This window comes from Anolis sagrei, chromosome 3 (assembly GCF_037176765.1).
Source record: "Anolis sagrei isolate rAnoSag1 chromosome 3, rAnoSag1.mat, whole genome shotgun sequence".
In the NCBI taxonomy this organism is placed as follows: domain Eukaryota; kingdom Metazoa; phylum Chordata; class Lepidosauria; order Squamata; family Dactyloidae; genus Anolis; species Anolis sagrei.
The window spans coordinates 10,541,930-10,556,858 of record NC_090023.1 but is presented as its reverse complement, the minus strand read 5'-3'; the positions used below and the strand labels follow the sequence as shown (position 1 = coordinate 10,556,858).

Below are 14,929 nucleotides of genomic sequence, written 5' to 3'. Positions count from 1 at the left end.
AATTCTATCATTGGTGGGGTTCAGAATGCTCTTTGATTGCAGGTAAACTATAAAACCCAGAAACTACAAGTCCCAAATGTCAAGGTATATTTCCCCCAAACTCCATCTGTGTTCATATTTGGGCATATTGAGTATTCGTGCCAAGTTTGGTCCACAGCACTCTCTGGATGTTGGTGAACTACAACACCAATACTCAAGGCCAATGTCCACCAAACCCTTCCAGTATTTTCTGTTGGACATGGGAGTTGTATGTGCCAAGTTTGGTTCAATTCCATCGTCGATGGAGTTCAGAATGCTTTTTGATTGTAGGTGAACTATGTTATGTAGCGTGTGTTTTAGCCAGATATCCCAGTGCCCAAAACCCAAATGCAAAAGCTCTCAGACCAATAGTAAAAGTGAGCAGAAAAATCTTTACCCTCTTTACTTTGCAGAGATGAAACAAAACTGGCAATGTTGCATACAAAAATCAGCAGTGCAACGTATCTACACAGTCTTTGTAAAAAACATAAAATAAGGCATCTTCATCTTACAGCAAATGAGAGATCAAAATAAAGCTGAAGTAAATAGCTATTTCTCCATAGCCTCCTCAGAGTAGTTTCTCCAAACTGCTCGCCAGAGCCAAGCCTTTGTCCATAGGTCTCCTCCGAGAAAAGGCTCTCCAGAAGCTCTCCCTCAGGATCTCTCCTTCAGCATCTCCTGCTGGAACTCAACGCTGGTGAACCAGAATGTATTCAAAGAAACTCAAACAGTTATAGCCCCTTGGGTGTGGTACAAGATTGCTGGTTGACCTACTTAGCCAGCTGAACAAGATCATTGCCACTCATAAGGTTTTTCTTCACAAACATACTTGGTCCTGCAAGGACTTATCACAACAAACTATAAATCCCAGCAACTACAACTCCCAAATGTCAAGTTCTATTGCCCCCAAAATCCACCAGTGTTCACATCTGGGCATATTGAATATTTATGCCAAGTTTGGTCCTGATCCATAATTGCTTGAGTCCACAGTGCTTTCTGGATGTAGGTGAACTACAACTCCAAAACTTAAGGTCAATGCCCACCAAATCATTCCAGTATTTTCTGTTTGTCATAGGAGTTGTATGTTCCAAGGTTGGTTCAGTTCCATTGTTGATGGCGGTCAGAATGCTCATTGATTGTAGATGAACTATAAATCCCAGCATAGAAATACCGTAAATAAACTACAACTCGCAAAATACAAAATCAACCCCCCCCCCCTCCAAACTCTGCCAGTATTCAAATTTGGATGTATGGGGTATTTGTGTCCAATTTGGTCCAAGAAATGAAAACCCATCCTGAATATCAGATATTTACATTACAATTCATAACAGTAGCAAAATTGGGTTGTTGTAGGTTTTTTCGGGCTATATGACCATGTCCTAGAGGCATTCTCTCCTGATGTTTCGCCTGCATCTATGGCAAGCATCCTCAGGGTTGTGAGGTCTGTTGGAACTAGGAAAATGGGTTTATGTATCTGTGGAAAGACCAGGGTGGGACAAAAGATATATAAACCCATTTTCCTAGTTCCAACTGACCTCAATACCTCTGGGGATGCTTGCCATAGATGCAGGCGAAATGTCAGGAGAGAATGCCTCTAGAACATGGCCATATAGCCTGAAAGATCCTACAACAATCCAGTGATTCCGGCCATGAAAGCCTTCGACAATACATAGTAGCAAAATTACAGTTAATAAAATAGCAACAAAAATAATTTTATGGTTGGGAGTCACCACAACATGAGGATCTATATTAAGGGGTCACAACATTAGTAAGGTTGAGAACCACTGCTCTATCATCTTTCCACAATACGGTAAGCTGTGTTGCTTGTTTGTTTGTTTGGGAGGGATAGCCAATACTCCAGAGGACAGGAGCAGGATTCAAAACGATCTTGACAGATTAGAGAGATGGGCCAAAACTAACAAAATGAAGTTCAACAGTGACAAATGCAAGATACTCCACTTTGGCAGGAAAAACGAAATGCAAAGATACAGAATGGGGGACAATGCCTGGCTCGAGAGCAGTACGTGTGAAAAAGACCTTGGAGTCCTCGTGGACAAGAAGTTAAACATGAGCCAGGAATGTGATGTGGCGGCAAAAAAAGCCAATGGGATTTTGGCCTGCATCAAGAGGAGCATAGTGTCTAGATCTAGGGAAGTAATGCTACCCCTCTGTTCTGCTCTGGTTAGACTACATCTGGAATATTGTGTCCAATTCTGGGCACCACAATTCAAGAGAGATATTGACAAGCTGGAATGTGTCCAGAGGAGAGCGACTAAAATGATCAAGGGTCTGGAGAACAAGCCCTATGAGGAGCGGCTTAAGGAGCTGGGCATGTTTAGCCTGAAGAAGAGACGGCTGAGAGGAGATATGATAGCCATGTATAAATATGTGAGAGGAAGCCACAGGGAGGAGGGTGCAAGCTTGTTTTCTGCTTCCTTGGAGACTAGGACGCGGAACAATGGCTTCAAACTACAAGAGAGGAGATTCCATCTGAACATGAGGAAGAACTTCCTGTGAGAGCCGTTCAGCAGTGGAACTCTCTGCCCCGGAGTGTGGTGGAGGCTCCTTCTTTGGAAGCTTTTAAGCAGAGGCTGAATGGCCATCTGTAAGGGGTGATTTAAATGCAATATTCCTGCTTCTGGGCAGGGAGTTGGACTGGATGGCCCAGGAGATCTCTTCCAACTCTTTGATTCTATGATTCTATGATTCTATGACGGATTCTCCTCGGCTTCTCTGTTTTTCCCCACTCCTTCCCACATCCCTTCCTGCACATTAAAGGATGATTAATGGCAACGCTGTGCGCATCAGCTGGCAGCCCAGATTCTAAATTGCATCTAAATAAACTGCATTAAGGATATTTGCTCCCAGAGAGTAAAATCTAAATTCCTCCTAATCGTGACCTTTTCGATCAAGCCTTTTAAAAATAACAATGTGATTAAGCGTTAATTCATCCATGCAAATTGCTATTTAAGGTCTACCGAAAAACAAGTATTCCATGCCTTAAATATAGGCCAGACCAGAGGGACTGTAGCCTTTGACCAAACTAACTAAACTCCACTGGAATCAGCAGAATTAATTGGAGTAAGTGATTTGAAGGTCAAAGAAGCGTGTGTTGGGGGAAAACAAGCAAAATAGTTCAAAGAGAAGCAAAATACTAGGAACGATGGTATTGGCGGAGTAGAAAGTACAGTTATTCCTCCACTTTGGCACAGTTAGGAGCACAAGCTCTCCGCAATAGCGGAAAAAAACATGAATATCTCTAGGAAAAATGGGCCACTACCACTGTGACCTTTAGGGAGCTCTCTTTTACGGACCCTATTTATTTATTTATCACTAGCTTGGGGACCTGGCACTGACCAGGCTATTTGAGAAAGTGGATAGTGACGGTTCTGTATGGCAAGTTTGGTCTTCATTGGTCATTGGATGATGGTTGCATTGTTTTCAGGATGTGAGTGAAGGTACTTGAAGTCCTATCATCCATGGTCCACACTCCTCCAAACTGCAACAGGATGTAGAGTGGGTCATGGGGGCTCTGTGTGCCAAATTTGGTCTTTATCGGTCATTGATGAGAGTTGCAGTGGTTTCAGTAAGTGAGTGAAGGTACTGCAAGTCCCATCATCCATGGTCCATCCTCCTTCAAACTGCAGCAGGATGTAGAGTGGGTCATGTGGGAACTGTGTGCCAAGTTTGGTCTTGATCAGTCATTGGATGAGGGTCGCAGTGGTTTCAGTAAGTGAATGAAGGTACTACAAGTCCCATCATCCATGGTCCATCCTCCTTCAAACTGCAGCAGGATGTAGAGTGGGTCATGGGGGCTCTGTGTGCCAAGTTTGGTCTTGATCGGTCATTAGATGAGGATCGCAGTGGTTTCAGTAAGTGAGTGAAGGTACTGCAAATCCCATCATCCATGGTCCATCCCCCTTAGAACTGCATAAGGACTAGCTTGGGGACCCAGCGCTGCCTGGGTTATTTAAGAAAGTGGGTAATGGTGGTTCTGTATGGCAAGTTTGGTCTTTATTGGTCATTGGATGAGGGTTGCATTGTTTTCAGGAAGTGAGTGAAGTTACTTGAAGTCCCATCATCCATGGTCCACCCTCCTCCAAACTGCAGCAGGATGTAGAGTGGGTCATGGGGGCTCTGTGTGCCAAGTTTGGTTTTTATTGGTCATTGGATGAGGGTCGCAGTGGTTTCAGTAAGTTAGTGATGGTACTGCAAATCCCATCATCCATAGTCCATCCCCCTTAGAGCTACATCAGGACTAGCTTGGGGACCCGGCGCTGCCTGGGTTATTTGAGAAAGTGGGTAATGGTGGTTCTGTGTGCCAAATTTGGTCTTGATCGGTCATTGGATGAGGGTCGCAGTGGTTTCACTAAGTGAGTGCAGGTACTGCAAGTCTCATCATCCATGGTCCATCCTCCTTCAAACTGCAGCAGGATGTAGAGTGGGCCATGGGGGCTCTATGTGCCAAATTTGGTTTTTATTGGTCTTTGCATTAAGGTTGCAGTGTTTTCAGTAAGTGAGTGAAGGTACTGCAAGTCCCATGATCCATGGTCCATCCTCCTTAGAACTGCATCCGGACTAGCTTGGGGACCCAGTGCTGCCCGAGTTATTTGAGAAAGTGGATAATGGTGGTTCTGTATGGCAAGTTTGGTCTTTATTGGTCATTGGATGACGGTTGCATTGTTTTCAGGAAGTGAGTGAAGTTACTTGAAGTCCCATCATCCATGGTCCATCCTCCTCCAAACTGCAGCAGGATGTAGAGTGGTCATGGGGGGTCTTTATCGGTCATTGGATGAGGGTTGTAGTGGTTTCAGTAAGTGAGTGAAGGTACTGCAAGTCCCATCATCCATGGTCCATCCTCCTTCAGTCTGCAGCAGGATGTAGAGTGGATCATGAGGGCTCTGTGTGCCAAGTTTGGTCTTTATCGGTCATTGGATGAGGATCGCAGTGGTTTCAGTAAGTGAGTGAAGGTACTGCAAGTCCCATCATCCATGGGAAATTTTGAAAGTTTTGTTAGAGTTCTGAAATTTTCACCACCAGAACTTTAGCAACACTGTAGAAGCAAAGCACCAGCACCCTCTAGTTTTGTAAGTACTTTAGAACCATGGATTGCTGATGCCTATTAAAACTTGACATTAAACTAAATACTTGATCACAGTCTGGCCACTTCGAGTGGCTCTGGTGTTGCTGTAAGAAGGTCCTCCATTCTACGTGTGGTGGAATCTTGGTGGTGGTGGTGATGACAGTGATGGACATACAGGGAGACTTTGAGCTTGTTTACTGCGAACACTTTACTACAAAACATTAGTATAAAAGTTGATCTCTCATGTTTCCCGGCTCCCCACCCCAAAGTGATAGTGATTGTAACTGAAGCTGGAAAATTGAAAATTAATTTCCTCTGACAAACAGCTAGCATTCCCATACACATGGGTTCATGGAGCAGGGAGCGGTCAACCCTCCTGTTTAAGGAGCTCCACTGGCTGCCGTTCATTTACCGGTCCCAATTCAAGGTACAGGTTCTGACTTACAAAGCCCTGAACGGTTTGGGACTTGCCTACCTGCGTGACCGCATTTCTGTGTATGACCCCCCACGATCTCTTCGATCATCTGGAGAGGCCCTGCTCATGCTCCCACCTCTTTTGCAGGCGTGATTGGTGGGGATGAGAGAGAGGGCCTTCTCGGTGGTGGCCCCCTGACTCTGGAACTCACTTCCCAGGGACATTAGACATGCCCCAACATTGGCAGTCTTTAGGAGGAGCCTGAAAAAGTGGTTGTTCCAGTGTGCCTTCCCAGAATAAGGAGAACTCTCAGCAATATGTCCTCACAATGCACTTTAATACTGACTTAGTGAAAGAGTCTTTGAGTGAAATTTGCAAATGCTAAATAAGGGTCTTTGAATGAAATTAACAGCAAAAGAGAAATATACCCTTTCTCTGTAGAAAAAGAGCAACACTGAAGAAAATGTTTTTAAGAAACAAGGTGTGACATGCAGAGGTCATAAAAAGTTCAAGCTTACATAGGAAGTTGTGTTGTGGTTAAGCCAAAGGTTGTGGTTAAGCACAGAGTCTGCAGGTACAAGAAGGTACTTGCCATCAGAAGGTCAAGGGAGAGGGGCTAGAAAGAGAGTACATTCCATGACCTATTACTTGAGTATAAAGATCAGCAGAAACAGAGGAGGGGACGGCAGTCTTTGAAAGCACAAACAGAAGTGCTTCTGTCCGTCTCATGTTGATCAGCTTGAATTGGTTCTTACATGAACCAATTGGACTCTGTGGATTTCTTCGAAAAGGGACCCCGCACCGTAAAGCCATGATCCCTTACATTAGGATGGACTGTGCTCCCTCATTTCTCTCTGAAAAATCCTATCCTAGTTATGAAAATATGCTGACGTGAGTGTGGAGTGTGTTGGAGGCTCCTTCTTTGGAAGCTTTTAAACAGAGGCTGGATGACCATCTGTCAGGGGTGATTTGAATGCAATATTCCTGCTTCTTGGCAGAATGGGGTTGGACTGGATGGCCCATGAGGTCTCTTCCAACTCTTTTGATTCTATGATTCTATATTTTACCTTGTTCACGTCAGCATATTTTCAATTTTAATCTATTACATTTGGCCCGGCCATTTTTAAAATTGTTTATGTCACTATTGATATTTTTTGTTTATGTGATTTATATGATTTGTATTTTATTGATTGTTTATTGATGTGTTTATTGATGTTTTGTTTGATGTACTTTGGGCTTGGCCTCATGTAAGCCACACCGAGTCCCTTGGGGAGATGGTAGCGGGGTACAAATAAAGATGATGATGATGATGATGATGATGATGATGATGATGATGATTCAAGTCGGTAGTAGAGATACTTCCAGCTACTCATTTGTTTCAACCAGTGGGAATTTGAGTCACATTGGTTCATCTGAATTAAGAGTAGATCCGTTGAATGGGCTGAGGAGCCTTATATCAAGGTAAAAAAGAAAGCTCAAAAGCTGGGTTGCAGCTAAACATTAAAAAAACCAAGATTATGGCAACAAAAATGATTGACAACTGGAAAATAGAGGGAGAAAATGTGGAGGCCGTGACAGACTTTGTATTTCTAGGCTCAAAGATTACTGCAGATGCAGACTGTGGCCAGGAAATCAGAAGACGCTTACTTCTTGGGAGGAGAGCAATCTCAATAAAATAGTAAAGAGTAGAGACATCACACTGGCAACAAAGATCCGCCTAGTCAAAGCCATGGTATTCCCTGTAGTAACCTACGGATGTGAGAGCTGGACCTTAGGGAAGGCTGAGCGAAGGAAGATAGATGCTTTTGAGCTGTGGTGCTGGAGGAAAGTGCTGAGAGTGCCTTGGACAGCGAGAAGATCCAACCAGTCCATCCTCCAGGAAATAAAGCCCAGCTGCTCACTGGAGGGAAGGATACTAGAGACAAAGCTGAAGTCCTTTGGCCACATCATGAGGAGACAGCAAAGCTTAGAGAAGACAATGATGCTGGGGAAAGTGGAAGGCAAAAGGAAGAGGGGCCGACCAAGGGCAAGATGGATGGATGGCATCCTTGAAGTGACTGGACTGACCTTGAAGGAGCTGGGGGTGGTGACGGCTGACAGGGAGCTCTGGCGTGGGCTAGCCCATGAGGTCACGAAGAGTCGGAGATGACTGAACGAATGAACACACACACACTGTTGAATGGAGAGTCACCATGTGGGTAAATCACTCTGATTCAATGGGTGTATTCTTGTTGGGACTAACAATAGTTACCAGGCTAACATAGTTTCAGCTATTAGATCAATTGATGTTGATTAGTAATGTCTAGAGCTAGACCTCAGTGAGAAGCATTATTCTTTGAGGCAGCAAGTTCTACTCGATTATTTGGGTGCTATGAACGATTTCTGCTATTCAGAGGCACAGCCAATTTTTCCCCTAGCTAAAAGATCATGCCACGAAGCCGCGAGGAATCTGATCATTGTTCCTGTTAGTATAGTGGATGACTCACTAATGAGAGCAAGGTGCTTTTTATTATAAAGCCCTACTTTTGTAAAATAATAATAAAAAAGCACTTCCACCTGTCTCTCAAATTCTCAAAGGTGCACAATGGCCTGTTTTTCTGTGCCCTGAATACCAGCAAATGGATATGGATTCTCAATGTCTTTCTTCTCTTGGCTCGTTAGCGGGTAGCATGGAGTTCGGCTCAAAGGGCTAAGAATATAGCAAAGCGAAGCAATACATTGGCTTCCTAATAAGCGCTAATAAAGAGCCCACCATTTCAGTTCTTTTATAAGTGGAGGCCTTCGCGGATAAGTAACTGACTCATAATTCCATAATGAATTTATTGCATTTTTGGACCCACATTTTCCCAATTGGTGCAAGGATTGCAAACACAATGGGTGGCATCATCAGAGGGGCTGACACCAACATGACTGTCAATAAAATTATTGTGCGTAGAGTTTCAGCAGTAATGCACAATGATTGAATGAAAAGTAATGCCTCCATCTTCGTTACTTGGGTTTGGATAGGAATATTTTAATAAATCAAACTCAGAAATTGTCCTTAGAATGTGCTCTTTAACTTGCTTGAAATTTCTCTCTGAGTGATATGACGATCATCATGAATCCATCTGTCAACCTTTTGCTTGTGAAGCTCTGTGGTTGTTGTCACAGACGTCCAACTCTTTCTTTGTCATGCAAGTCAGCTGTTCCCACCTCAACATCTTTAAACTTGCTCACCCAATGACGCACAGTACTTGTGCTGGTACAGCTGTACCAGGAGCTCCAACTTTATTTGCTTTGTATTAAATGTTTGCTTGCAGTCCAAGGTTTCAGGGATTCTGCAGAAAGGTGGCTTCCTTTGGTTGCAGTTGTAGTGCAAGCCACCTGTCCATCATCGTTAAGTTTTGGTTCCGCCCCTTGTTCAGGGCAATTGGGAAGGGAGCCATTTTTAGTTAGTCTCAGTAAGGAAAGCTAATTTAGAGGACATGTACAAGCTTCTCCTGTACAAAAGCTTCAACCCTTAAGACTTTCCGGGGGAGAACAGTCTTAAGAGCATCCAAAGATTTCCAAAGATTTCCAGTGAAACAGCCCTAAAGCTTTGAGGAATTTCGGAGGGTAAACAGTTTGGAAGACCAAAGGACTCTAGCTGGAGAATCTACTGGCCTTACTGGTAGGTCCACTTGGTGCTCGAGACGCAGTTGGACCCGGTAGCGGAGCCCACATCAGTAAGGCTTAGATTACAGTCAGCCTGGGAGAAGTTAAAAGTGATTTCCCTTAAAGTAAAGAAACAGTTATTGAAGACAATTCCCTGTCCTTCGTGGACATGATTAGGAAGCCACCAGTTGCATAAAAGCATGGAAGCATTTGTTTAACTTTATTGAAGTCAATTTATTTATTTATTTATTTACTGTCCTTGTATACCACCGTTTCTCAGCCTAATTGGCGACTCAACGCGGTTTACAACAAAATATACAGAGAAGTTTCTGTTTGATTGTTCATTAATAAAGGACAATATTGTACTTCACAAGCCATCTAAAGAGCATTTGTAGTGGAAAATCCTTGAGAACGTCTCTTTGGGGCCCCCTGGCTTCCCGCTGGGCTCAAGTTGCACGTCCTATTTTAAAGGCAATTCTTTGCAGGCCCAGCGCATGACAGAACAGTACTCACATCAACACAATCACCATAAACAGCTTGCATTCTCTGATGAATCTCCTTTGGGGTGACACCTTCTGCTGTCAAGAATTCAATGACTGCACGTGGCATAAGTCGCATTGACCGTTCCATACTTCTCACTTTAACAACCCAACCATTCAATGCTAAGGCTTTCCACCAAAATGCAACTCTAGAAGAGAGTCTACTGAACAAGCCAGTACCTGCCGCATACCAGTACTGCCATCTGTTGAAGAGTTACGAAGTTGGAGGCATTACTTTTCATTCAACTCGTGTATTATTTCTTATTTTAAAAATAATCCTGTAGTTAGTTTCTGTGGTGGCCCCGCGGCTATGGAACGCCCTGCCCTTGGAGGTAAGATCAGCCCCTTCATTGATGGCATTCCGAAGAACATTGAAGACCTGGATGTTCAAGCAGGCATTTGGATAACTCAATGCAAGAATGGTAATTGACTAAAGGACTGGCAATATGACGACGAATAGGATCACGTTTTAGTTAAGAGCTGAATTGGATTGGTATTGATGTATAAACTGTGTTTTTATGTTTTTATGCTTTTAATTGTATATTGTTAACTGTTATTTTATGCTGTAAACCGCGTTGAGTCGCCGGCTAGGCTGAGAAACGGCGGTATATAAGTAAATAAATAAATAAATAAATAAATAATAGTTGTGTAACCACAAAAACATTTATTGTCACTCCAGGTTATACATACTGTATTAATATACCCACAAGTGCTAAAACTTTGTGCCAGTTTGCACATACTTTCCAGTCAGAGCTGTCATTATTACCCAGTCACAATGACAGTTCGAAGCATGTGGTTTCATTTGCACATGCTGTTGCTTTCATTGCCACTTTTTTATAGTCACAGATTTTGTCACTGCATTCAATGATAAATGGGAATTACAATTTAGGAGTAACATTCATACAAAAGAAACATTATTGCAGATGCCATATAGTCGGATACAAGAGAAGGTCCATGGGGCAGTAAGACTATGAGTTACCACATTGAGTGACACCAACCCTAATGACCACTATCCCAGAAGCCAATTCTTGATCTTGTGGATTCACTTACATGTAATTCTACCCATTAGCTGTTATGAAATGGATTTGTTTCTTTTTTGGTAAAACCAATCCCTTAATCTGACGGTGCTCAAGAACTACAGACGGATGTTCAATTTGATGTACATCAGCAAAATTTTGGAACGGGTGGTGGCTAAACAACTCCAGGGGTTCCTGGATGAAGCTGATTTTTGAGACCCATTTCAATCGAGCTTCAGGCTGGGGCATGCCACAGAAATGTATTTATTTATTTATTTACAGTATTTGTATACTGCTTTTCTCACCCTGAGGGGGACTTGAGTCATGTATAAATATGTGAGAGGAAGCCACAGGGAGGAGGGAGCAAGTTTGTTTACTGCTTCCATGAAGATTAGGACAAGGAATAATGGCTTCAAACTACAAGAAAGGGGATTCCATCTAAATATGAGGAAGAACTTCCTGACTGTGAGAGCCGTTCAGCAGTGGAACTCTCTGCCCCGGAGTGTGGTGGAGGCTCCTTCTTTGGAAGCTTTTAAACAGAGGCTGGATGGCCATCTGTCAGGGGTGATTTGAATGCAATATTCCTGCTTCTTGGCAGGGGGTTAGACTGGATGGCCCATGAGGTCTCTTCCAACTCTTTGATTCTATGATTCTAGGGGGACTCAAAGAAATTGCTTTGGTCGTCTTGGAGGATGATCTGCACTGAGTCCTAGATAGAGGGACCTATCTGGTTCTCCTGGACCTCTTGATACCACTGACCATGGTATCCTTCTGGAGTAACTCAAGAAGATGGGGCTGAGGGGCACTGCTCTTTCTCTCAGATCGTAGCCAGAAGGTGGTTTTTGGGGAGTCCTGCTCAACCCCATGGCTGTTGGACAATGTTATTTAACATGCCCAATGTTATTTAACATCTGCATGAAACCGCTGGTACAGATAAAGCCAAGGAAGCCATGCTACACCTCAACCAATGCCTGGAGTTAGTGATGGGCTGGATGAGGGTAAACAAATGGAAACTCAATCCAGATAAGATGGAAGTAGTACTGTTCTCATGTAGGATGGATCCAGGAATAGGGTTACAACCTGATCTGAACAAGGTTACACCCCCCCCCCCCCCCTGAAAGCCCAGGTCCACAGTTTGGGGGTGATTTTTGATTCCTCCTTAAACCTGGAAGCCCAGGTGATGGAGGTACCATGATTGCCTTTGCACAAATTAAATTGGTGCGCCAACTGCGACCATTCCTGGAAAAATCCAGCTTGTACGCAGATGATGTCCAACTCTATCACTCATTTCCACCTGATGCTAAGGAGGCTGTCCAAGTCCTGAACCAGTGCCTGGCCGCTGTGACGGTCTGGATGCGGGCGAGCAAATTGAAGTTGAATCCAGACAAGACAGAGGTCCTCCTGTTCAGTCGCAAGGCCGAACAGGGTATAGGGTCGCAACCTGTGCTGGACGGGGTCACACTCCCCTTGAAGGCACAGGTTCGCAGCTTGGGAGTTCTCCTGGATTCATCACTGAGCCTGGAATCCCAGGTCGCAGCAGTGGCCAGGGGAGCATTCGCACAATTAAAACTTGTGCGCCAGCTGCGCCCATACCTTGGGAAGTCAGACTTGGCCACAGTGGTCCACGCTCTCGTTACATCTAGAATAGACTACTGCAACGCACACTACGTGAGGTTGCCTTTGAAGACTGCTCGGAAGCTTCAAATAGTCCGAGAGGCAGCCAGGTTAATAACTGGGGCGGCATACAGGGAGCATACAACTCCCATGTTACGCCAGCTCCACTGGCTGCCAGTTTGCTACCGGGCACAATTCAAAGTGCTGGCTTTGGCCTATCAAGCCCTAAACGGCCCCGGCCCAAATTACCTGTCCAAACGCATCTCCCTCTATGTACCATCACGGAGATTAAGATCCTCTGGGGAGGCCCTGCTTTCCGTCCCGCCATTGTCACAGACGCGATTGGTGGGGACAAGGGACAGGGCCTTCTCGGTGATGGCTCCTCGGCTATGAGATCAGGTTGGCCCCCTCCCTCCTGTCCTTTAGAAGGATGGTAAAAACTTGGCTGTGTGACCAAGCTTTCGGGACAGGGCAGTTAAGCGACAATGGGAAAGATGACAGGGTCAATTGGATTTGATGCAGATGGCTAGGGCGGTTTTAAATTGTGTTATTTTAAATGGTGTATTTTAATATTTAGATAAATGTTTTTAATGTTTATGTATTGTACCCAGGCATTGAATGCTTGCCATGTATATGTTGTGCTCTGCTCTGAGTCCCCTCCGGGGTGAGACGGGCGGAATATAAGTGTTTTAAATAAATAAATAATAATAAATAAATCTGACTTGGGTGTGGGGGGTACATGCTTTGGTTACACCTGGATTACTGTAATGTGCTCTACGTGGCGCTGCCTTTGAAAACTGTTCAGAAACTCCAAATTGTTCAAAGACGTGCAGCCAAGCTGCTGACAGGAGTGAATATAAGAGAACATACTACTCTGCTCCTGGAGCAGTTTCTCTGGCTGCCAATTAGTTTCTGGGCCCACATTTCATTTTGGAAGAACATGGAACCTTCCTACTTTATTTATACTATTTATTTGATTGTTTGATTGAGTTATATTCCACATTTTCCCTCGGCAAAAAGACCCAAGACAACTGACAGAATTTAAAATGCAGGTTTAGCTTTTCAAAATGTACTACTACAAAAGCTTTCGAAATTGTCAGTTCTTTTTAAAATGCGCATATTGGGTGAGATATAAAGGTTGAAACAGATACCCACCAGCATGAAAACTAACATTTTGAACATACATATTTTTTTAGTCTGAAATTTGTAATTCTCTTTATCTTCTCAAGGTAGATTGTTCCCTTCTTAAATGGAAATTATGCAGGGATTCTAACCCAAATCCATAACAGCATAACTATGCCTCGGGTTTTGCTGTGTAACCATCTCTGCTTTCAATCACTGTTATGCTCACCATAGTTAATACCTTCTAGTGGTTTTTTTTTTCTTTTGTGAGCAGTGAAGACAATATATATTTTCCAGATTTTCAGTGGGTTTAATTTGTCTGTTAATTGTGCTATCTATTGTTTGTTTCTGTGGTCTCATTTTTTTATGTCCTGTATTTTGTGTTATGTTATAAACCTTGAGGGCACTTATGGAGGAGATGCTCAAAGGCAGGACTGTAAATGTCTTTGTAAATAAATACTGAAATCCAAAGGGAAAATATGCATTTAAAAACAGTTTTGATATACAATTACAGCATAATTAAAATATCTATATAAATAAAAATGTAATGTTTGTTTGTGGGATTGACGTAACCCAAAAACCACTTGACGAGTTTCTCAGCGTTTAGCATAAGTAGCCTGCAGACTGACGCTAGCCCTTGTAACCCTATGTGTGATAAAGTAACTATATGGCCATGATCCAGAACAGTGGTTCTCAACCTTCTGAATGCCGCGACCCCTTAATACAGTTCCTCATGTTGCGGTGACCCCCAACCATAAATGTTATTTTTGTTGCTACTTCACAACTGTAATTTTGCTACTGTTATGAATCATTAAGTAAATATCTGATATGCAGGATGTAATTTTATTCACTGGACCAAACAGGGCACAAATACCTGATACGCCCAAATTTGAATATTGGTGGGATTGGGGAAGGGAGGATTGATTTTGTCATTTGGGAGTTGTAGTTGCTGGGATTTATAGTTCATCTACAATCAAAGAGCATCCTGAACTCCACCAATGATGGAATTGAACCAAATTTGGCACACAGAACTCCCATGACCAACAGAAAATACTGGAAAGGTTTGGTGGGCATTGACCTTGAGTTTTGGAGTTGTAGTTCGCCTACACTCAAAGATCGCTGTGGACTCAAACAATGATGGAACTGGATCAAACTCTACAAGAGTAATCAATATGCCCAAATGTGAACGCTGGTGGAGTTTGGGGGAAATAGATTCTTGACCTTTGGGAGTTGTAGTTGCTGGGATTTATAGTTCACCTACAAACACAGAGCATTCTGAACCCCATCAAAGATAGAACTGGGCCAAACTTTACACACAGAACTCCCATGACCAACAGAAAATATTGCATTTTCTGATGGTCTTTGGCGACCCCTCTGATGCCCTCTCGCGACCCCTCCAGGGGTCCCGACCCCCAGGTTGAGAAACGCTGATCTAGAAGTATTCTCTCCTGACATTTTGCCTGCATCTATGGCAGGCATCCTCAGAGAT

General features: G+C 43.5%; 1 protein-coding gene across 12 annotated transcripts in view; it reads left to right on the top strand.

Moving 5' to 3' along the window:
• Positions 1-14,929, top strand: part of TENM4 (teneurin transmembrane protein 4) — an 892,306-nt gene that overhangs the window by 870,245 nt on the left and 7,132 nt on the right. The window lies entirely within an intron of this gene.